Source organism: Oncorhynchus kisutch, linkage group LG16 (genome assembly GCF_002021735.2).
Source record: "Oncorhynchus kisutch isolate 150728-3 linkage group LG16, Okis_V2, whole genome shotgun sequence".
Classification (NCBI taxonomy): Eukaryota; Metazoa; Chordata; class Actinopteri; order Salmoniformes; family Salmonidae; genus Oncorhynchus; species Oncorhynchus kisutch.
In genome coordinates this window covers 24,630,272-24,638,513 of record NC_034189.2, presented here as the reverse complement: position 1 = coordinate 24,638,513, position 8,242 = coordinate 24,630,272, and positions in this window count along the sequence as shown.

The following is an 8,242-nucleotide window of genomic DNA, read 5'->3' as shown; positions in this document are numbered from 1 at the left end:
TATATACATATGAGATGAGTATGTAAACAAAGTGGCATAGTTAAAGTGGCTAGTGATACATGTATTACATAAAGATGCAGTAGATGATATAGAGTACAGTATATACGTATACATATGAGATGAATATTGTAGGGTATGTAAACATTATATTAGGTAGCATTGTTTAAAGTGGCTAGTGATATATTTTACATCATTTCCCATCAATTCCCATTATTAAAGTGGCTGGAGTTGAGTCAGTGTGTTGGCAGCAGCCACTCAATGTTAGTGGTGGCTGTTTAACAGTCTGATGGCCTTGAGATAAAAGCTGCTTTTCAGTCTCTCGGTCCCAGCTTTGATGCACCTGTACTGACCTCGCCTTCTGGATGATAGCGGGGTGAACAGGCAGTGGCTTGGGTGGTTGTTGTCCTTGATGATCTTTATGGCCTTCCTGTAACATCGGGTGGTGTAGGTGTCCTGGAGGGCAGGTAGTTTGCCCCCGGTGATGCGTTGTGCAAACCTCACTACCCTCTGGAGAGCCTTACGGTTGTGGGCGGAGCAGTTGCCGTACCAGGCGGTGATACAGCCCGCCAGGATGCTCTCGATTGTGCATCTATAGAAGTTTGTGAGTGCTTTTGGTGACAAGCCAAATTTCTTCAGCCTCCTGAGGTTGAAGAGGCGCTGCTGCGCCTTCTTCACGATGCTGTCTGTGTGGGTGGACCAATTCAGTTTGTCTGTGATGTGTATGTCGAGGAACTTAAAACTTGCTACCCTCTCGACTACTGTTCCATCGATGTGGATAGGGGGGTGTTCCCTCTGCTGTTTCCTGAAGTCCACAATCATCTCCTTAGTTTTGTTGACGTTGAGTGTGAGGTTATTTTCCTGACACCACACTCCGAGGGCCCTCACCTCCTCCCTGCAGGCCGTCTCGTCGTTGTTGGTAATCAAGCCTACCACTGTTGTGTCGTCCGCAAACTTGATGATTGAGTTGGAGGCGTGCGTGGCCACAGTGTTGAGGATCAGCGGGGTGGAGATGTTGTTGCCTACCCTCACCACCTGGGGGCGGCCCGTCAGGAAGTCCAGTACCCAGTTGCACAGGGCGGGGTCGAGACCCAGGGTCTCGAGCTTGATGACGAGCTTGGAGGGTACTATGGTGTTGAATGCCGAGCTGTAGTCGATGAACAGCATTCTCACATAGGTATTCCTCTTGTCCAGATGGGTTAGGGCAGTGTGCAGTGTGGTTGAGATTGCATCGTCTGTGGACCTATTTGGGCGGTAAGCAAATTGGAGTGGGTCTAGGGTGTCAGGTAGGGTGGAGGTGATATGGTCCTTGACTAGTCTCTCAAAGCACTTCATGATGACGGAAGTGAGTGCTACGGGGCAGTAGTCGTTTAGCTCAGTTACCTTAGCTTTCTTGGGAACAAGAACAATGGTGGCCCTCTTGAAGCATGTGGGAACAGCAGACTGGGATAGGGATTGATTGAATATGTCCATAAACACACCAGCCAGCTGGTCTGCGCATGCTCTGAGGACACGGCTGGGGATGCCGTCTGGGCCTGCAGCCTTGCGAGGGTTAACACGTTTAAATGTTTTACTCACCTCGGCTGCTGTGAAGGAGAGGCCGCATGTTTTGGTTGCAGGCCGTGTCAGTGGCACTGTATTGTCCTCAAAGCGGGCAAAACAGTTATTTAGTCTGCCTGGGAGCAAAACATCCTGGTCCGTGACGGGGCTGGTTTTCTTTTTGTAATCCGTGATTGACTGTAGACCCTGCCACATACCTCTTGTGTCTGAGCCGTTGAATTGAGATTCTACTTTGTCTCTATACTGATGCTTAGCTTGTTTGATTGCCTTGCGGAGGGAATAGCTACACCGTTTGTATTCGGTCATGTTACCGGTCACCTTGCCCTGATTAAAAGCAGTGGTTCGCGCTTTCAGTTTCACGCGAATGCTGCCATCAATCCACGGTTTCTGGTTTGGGAATGTTTTAATCGTTGCTATGGGAACGACATCTTCAACGCAAGTTCTAATGAACTCGCACACCGAATCAGCGTATTCGTCAATGTTGTTGTCTGACGCAATACGAAACATATCCCAGTCCACGTGATGGAAGCAGTCTTGGAGTGTGGAATCTGATTGGTCGGACCAGCGTTGAACAGACCTCAGCGTGGGAGCTTCTTGTTTTAGTTTCTGTCTGTAGGCAGGGATCAACAAAATGGAGTCGTGGTCAGCTTTTCCGAAAGGAGGGCGGGGCAGGGCCTTATATGCGTTGCGGAAGTTAGAATAGCAGTGATCCAAGGTTTTGCCAGCCCTGGTTGTGCAATCGATATGCTGATACAATTTAGGGAGTCTTGTTTTCAGATTAGCCTTGTTAAAATCCCCAGCTACAATGAATGCAGCCTCAGGATGTATGGATTCCAGTTTGCAAAGAGTCAAATAAAGTTTGTTCAGAGCCATCGATGTGTCTGCTTGGGGGGGAATATATACGGCTGTGATTATAATCGAAGAGAATTCCCTTGGTAGATAATGCGGTCGACATTTGATTGTGAGGAATTCTAAATCAGGTGAACAGAAGGACTTGAGTTCCTGTATGCTTTTGTGACCACACCACATCTCGTTAGCCATAAGGCATACGCCCCCGCCCCTCTTCTTACCAGAAAGATGTTTGTTTCTGTCGGTGCACGATGCGTGGAGAAACCAGCTGGCTGCACCGATTCCAATAGCGTCTCTCCAGTGAGCCATGTTTCCGTGAAGCAAAGAACGTTACAGTCTCTGATGTCCCTCTGGAATGCTACCCTTGCTCGGATTTCATCAACCTTGTTGTCAAGAGACTGGACATTGGCGAGAAGTATACTGGGGAGTGGTGCACGATGTGCCCGTCTCCGGAGTCTGACCAGAAGACCGCTACGTTTCCCTCTTTTACGAAGAATGATGGTAGCCACTGTGTTCTTGGGAAGCTTCAGTGCTGCCTTGACACAATCCTGTCTCGGAGCTCTACGGTCAATTCCTTCGACCTCATGGCTTGGTATTTGCTCTGACGTGCACTGAAATCTGTGGGACCTTATATGGACAGGTGTGTGCCTTTCCAAATCATGTCCAATCAATTGAATTTACCACAGGTGGACTCCAATAAAGTTGTAGAAACATGTTGGCTGCACACTTGTTGGCTGCTTTTCCTTCACTCTGCGGTCCAACTCATCCCAAACCATCTCAATTGGGTTGAGGTCGGGTGATTGTGGAGGCCAGGTCATCTGATGCAGCACTACATCAATCTCCTTCTTGGTTAAATAGCCTTTACACAGCCTGCAGGTGTGTTGGTTCATTGTCCTGTTGAAAAACAAATGATAGACCCACTAAGCGCAATGCAAATGGGATGGCGTATCACTGCAGAATTCTGAGGTAGCCATGCTGGTTAAGTGTTTCTTGAATCACTGACAGTGTCACCAGCAAAGCACCATCACACCTCCTCCTCCATGCTTCACGGTAGGAACCACACATGCAGAGATCATCTGTTCACCTACTCTGCTTCTCAAAAAGACACTGGAACCAAAAATCTAGTGGAACCAAAATTCTAGTTCCGTTGCTCATGTTTCTTGGGCCAAGCAAGTCTCTTCTTATTGGTGTCCTTTAGTAGTGGTTTCTTTGCAGAATTCGACCATGAAGGCCTGATTCACGCAGTATCCTCTGAACAGTTGATGTTGAGATGTGTCTGTTACTTGAACTCTGTGAAGCATTTATTTGGGCTGCAATTTCCGAGGCTGGTAACGCTAATGAACTTATCCTGCGCAACAGAGGGAACTCTGGGTCTTCATTTCCTGTGGCGGTCCTCAGAAGAGCCAGTTTCGTCACAGTGCTTGATGGGTTTTGCAACTCCACTTGAAGAAACTTTCAAAGTTCTTGAAATTTTCCCAGATTGCCTGACATTCATGTCTTAAAGTAATGATGGACTGTCGTTTCTCTTTTCTCATTTCATCTGTTCTTGCCATAATATGTACTTGGTCTTTTACCAAATAGGGCCATCTTCTGTATATCACCCCTACCTTGTCACAATACAACTGATTGTCTCAAATGCATTAAGAAGGAAAGAAATTCCACAAATGAACTTTTAACAAAGCACACCTGTTAATTGAAATGCATTCCAGGTGACTACCTCATCAATCTGGTTGAGAGAATGCCAAGAGTGTGTAACGCTGTCATCAAGGCAAAGGGTGGCTACTTTAGAGAATCGCAAATATAAAATATATTTAAATTTGTTTCACACTTATTTGGTTACTACATGATTCCATATGTGTTATTTCATTGTTTTGATGTCTTCAGGATTATTCTACAATGTAGAAAATAGTAAAAAAATATAGAAAAACCCTTGAATTAGTAGGTGTGTCCAAACTTTTGACTGGGACTATATGTAAATAAGGTATTTATGTATTTTATTTTTAATAAATGTTGAAATCAATTTTAGAATAAGGCTGTAACGTAACTAAATGTGGAAATAGTCAAAGGGTCTGAATACTTTCCCAACGCGCTGTAATTTGTTCTGGAGATACTCGTTCATTTGCAGCTAAATTATTCCGATAACTTATATTAAGAAAATGAGTTCCCTGGCCATTGAATATTTTATAGGGCCTGTCAAATATAACAAGTTAAGTTTGTCCAAATGCAAATAATAATGACAATAATAATGTATTATGAATGTATTATACGTTATACAGTTGTGGCTTAATTGGAAAGCACGTTCGGAAACGGCTTGCTTAGTGACTTTCTACATCACAGCCTAATATGAATTAATTCCCTACATAAAGAATTAAAGTTTAATATTTGTGGGGCTGATTAAAGGAGGCTGTAACAGAGAATTATTAACATGTTAATTAATGTTTCAGCATTCCAACCTGCAGTAGGCACATATTATGACATCCTAACTATCACAACAGACCAATCTTGTCGCTCGTTAGGGGCAATGCGAACTTCTCCTCATATTTCAGGCAATCAATTCCCGAAGTAGTTCTCTTACACATACTAGTCCCTAGTTAGTCACATGGAAAGTTGAATCTATCAATAATGATAGACAGGCTGGGAAAGACAGGCTGGGAAAGACAGGTTGGGAAAGACAGGCTGGGAAAGACAGGCTGGGAAAGACGGGTTGGGAAAGACAGGTTGGGAAAGACAGGCTGGGAAAGACAGGCTGGGAAAGACAGGCTGGGAAAGACAGGCTAGGAAAGACATGCTGGGAAAGACGGGTTGGGAAAGACAGGTTGGGAAAGACAGGCTGGGAAAGACAGGCTGGGAAAGACAGGTTGGGAAAGACAGGTTGGGAAAGACAGGCTGGGAAAGACAGGCTGGGAAAGACAGACAGGCTGGGAAAGACAGGCTGGGAAAGACGGGTTGGGAAAGACAGGCTGGGAAATTACTCACCCCAGTCCAGGCTAGAATTTACAGGGAAAATTACATACCTTGACAATCAAAGGTCATATGGGAATAACTCAAGATCTCTTATTTTTTTCCTCCAATTTGATGCTGAAAAGAAACACTTAGTTATTGTGCTTACCCAATTGAATACGGGCTTGTCACGTGTTCTAAATGTAGCCTTATAGTTTGGAAGCTGGTAGAATTATAACGTGCAAAGTTTTGTATGGTTCAAACTGAGTAGGATTATTGATATGTTGTGTAAAATGATTAGTAGTGTGTTAATGTACTGGTTTCCACACTTTCTGGTCTCTATCGCTGTTTTCAAATACGTAGACATTGGTATGGTGCTGGAGAGAATAGATGAATAGATGTGAATAGATGTGTTTAAATGTGGTGACATGCCCCTTTAATTAATAACCTAATTAATAACTTAACATTCTGCTGTTAATGTTGTTATTCCCTCTGTAAAAGAGGAGGCAAACTGCATGTATTGTCTGGTCCAAAGGTTTTCAAGACAGGTTGGAGAAGACAGGTTGGGAAAGACAGGTTGGAGAAGTGGTGTGAAAGGTTGTTAAATCACACATACATATCAAAGACATTTGCATAGAAATATTCACTGCCGACTTCAAAGACATTATTGATGGCCGCACAATAGGTTGTTATTCATCATAAGACAAAAGACAAATTCATTCTGCTTGACTTAGATAGAGGAGGGCCACGGAGGCATTTTTCACATCTGTTGAAAACAATCTGCATAGTCGACGATACGTCATGCCACAATATCCGTATTAATGCAAACAACAAAAGTCACATAATATATAATATAAATGATGCTTTCTATCCTACTGGTGCAGAAATATTAATATTTAATGTGAAATATATCATAACGACAGATATGGTTTAGGGACTTGTGGATAGATAGATTGTCTGTGATACATTGTATTGGTTCAAAACACTTTATTGTGTGATGCCACGTTGTGTCCATGATCATTTCATTTTGCACTAAAGCTGTAGTTCCATTTAGTACCACACAGCGGCAGTGTAAGCCAACAAAAAGAACCAACGTTGTTCACGTAAAGGAATATATTTTTTTATCTAACAACAAAACAACAAATAAATAAAATTCTTTAACTGAAAATAAGTATAATTCTATTTGAACATTTTCAGCCTCAATTGAGGCTGTTCAATCGTCAATGCCCACTGAAACTAAGTGAGCAATTTCATTAATTTGTCGGATAAAACATACATGTAGTTAATTCTACACTGTATTAATTCAAATACATTCAATTTGGTCATCCCTTAAGTCCCCCCTCAAAATATTTGGGTGCATGACATGCCATTCAGTGGTGTTTTGCAATGGCTTGCCCAGAGAAAGACCAGCCTCAGCTGTGCACGTTTTGCAGTCCATTGTTTGACGGTCAATGTAAAATGAAACCAGAATTAACCACAGTATGTACATCAAGTAAACACAGAACTTGAGGGAGGATTTTCACCTTGTTCTTTGGGTAGTTTCTAACATTTTCAGGTGGCATGATGACATCTGTTGTTCAGCATGGCATTCCGATCAGAGGTGTTCCAATGGGTTGTATCCATGCCGACAGGCTCATAATGCAATAAATCTATTTGTATCTTTTTAATACCTTTTATTGAATGTCATTGGTGGCTTTGAATTCAATGAATGGAAAGACGAGATGGCAAAACAGAGCTACTACCAAAACTACAGGTCAAGGCTGTTGTACAGTACACACTGCAGTTCACAAAGGAACATTTGTATGAAAAGGGTTCCGATTCAGGGAAACACAAACAGGATGTTCCATTCAGTGCCCTCCGTAATTATTGGGAGAGTGAAGCATTTTTTCATCTTTTGTCTGTATAATCCAAAAGGTTGGATTTAAATTTGGTTAAAGTGCAGACTGTCAGCTTTAATTTGAGGGTATTTTCATCCATATTGGTTGAACTGTTTAGAAATTACACCACTTTTTGTACATAGTCCCCCCATTTTAGGAGACCAACAGTATTGGGACATATATGACTTATATGTGGGTTATAGTAGTAAAAAGTTAAGTGTTTGGTCCAATATTCATAGTCACATTCATTCACATTCATGGTCACATTCAATGACTACATCAAGCTTGTGACTGTATAAGTTTGTTGGATGCATTTGCTGTTTTGGAGTTCTCAGTACTCCTGTCCATGAGTCTTTATGCCACAGCGCTATTCCATTCGACTAGGGTCTCATACACAGGAAGTAGCATAATCCCCCTGGTGTTTGGATCCATTAAGAGAGCAATAGGTTGTCTGTACCTCAGCCCCCAATGGGCGGACCCTTTACCCTTTCAACTAAAAACACATCTGACGGATGCCTTTTCTCCCTTGATGCTGAAAAGGACTGTTTCCCTTTTATAGTATGTACAGTATTCACGGAGTGTACAAAACATTAGGAACATCTGCTCTTTCCATGACAGACTGACAAGGTGAATCCAGGTGAAAGCTATGATCCCTTATTGATGTCACTTGTTAAGTCCACAGATTAAATAAGGATTTTTAAAAATCTTTAGACAATTGAGACATGGATTGTGTATGTCAAATCAAATTGAGTTATAAAGCCCTTCTTACATCAGCTGATATCTCAAAGTGCTGTACAGGAACGCAGCCTAAAACCCTAAAACAGCAAGCAATGCAGGTGTAGAAGCACAGGTACTATGTGTGCCATTCAGAGGGTGAATGGGCAAGACAAAAACTCTAAGTGCCTTTGAACAGGGTATGGTGGTAGGTGTTAGGCGCACCAGTTTGTGTCAAGAACTGCAACGCTACTGGGTTTCTCATTGCTTAACAGTTGGGATACATTGGATGCAACATGGTCCAG